This window comes from Pygoscelis adeliae, unplaced genomic scaffold (assembly GCF_000699105.1).
Source record: "Pygoscelis adeliae isolate BGI_AS28 unplaced genomic scaffold, ASM69910v1 Scaffold150, whole genome shotgun sequence".
In the NCBI taxonomy this organism is placed as follows: Eukaryota; Metazoa; Chordata; class Aves; order Sphenisciformes; family Spheniscidae; genus Pygoscelis; species Pygoscelis adeliae.
The window spans coordinates 185,670-185,909 of record NW_008823872.1 but is presented as its reverse complement, the minus strand read 5'-3'; the positions used below and the strand labels follow the sequence as shown (position 1 = coordinate 185,909).

Below are 240 nucleotides of genomic sequence, written 5' to 3'. Positions count from 1 at the left end.
CTAGTTCGCGGTGCTGCAACCGTGTAAAAAGCAGACCCAGCTAAACAGTTGCGCTGCCATCGATTCAGCAATTGGTGATAATCCAAAATGAGAGCTATTTACCTGTTATGTGTGAAAAAGCTAATCTTTAGGGTTAGGAAGAAATTCTGGAGACTGTTTGAGGAACACGGGTTTGTTCTTTCAGGTCAAACGAGACGTTAGAATGTGTAACTGCATAGGATTCGTCCCCAAAATGTCGGG

General features: G+C 43.8%; 1 protein-coding gene across 1 annotated transcript in view; it reads left to right on the top strand.

Annotated features, from left to right (window-relative positions):
- Positions 1–240, top strand: part of RALGPS1 (Ral GEF with PH domain and SH3 binding motif 1) — a 129,308-nt gene that overhangs the window by 67,157 nt on the left and 61,911 nt on the right. The gene's annotated exons all lie outside the window — the stretch shown is intronic.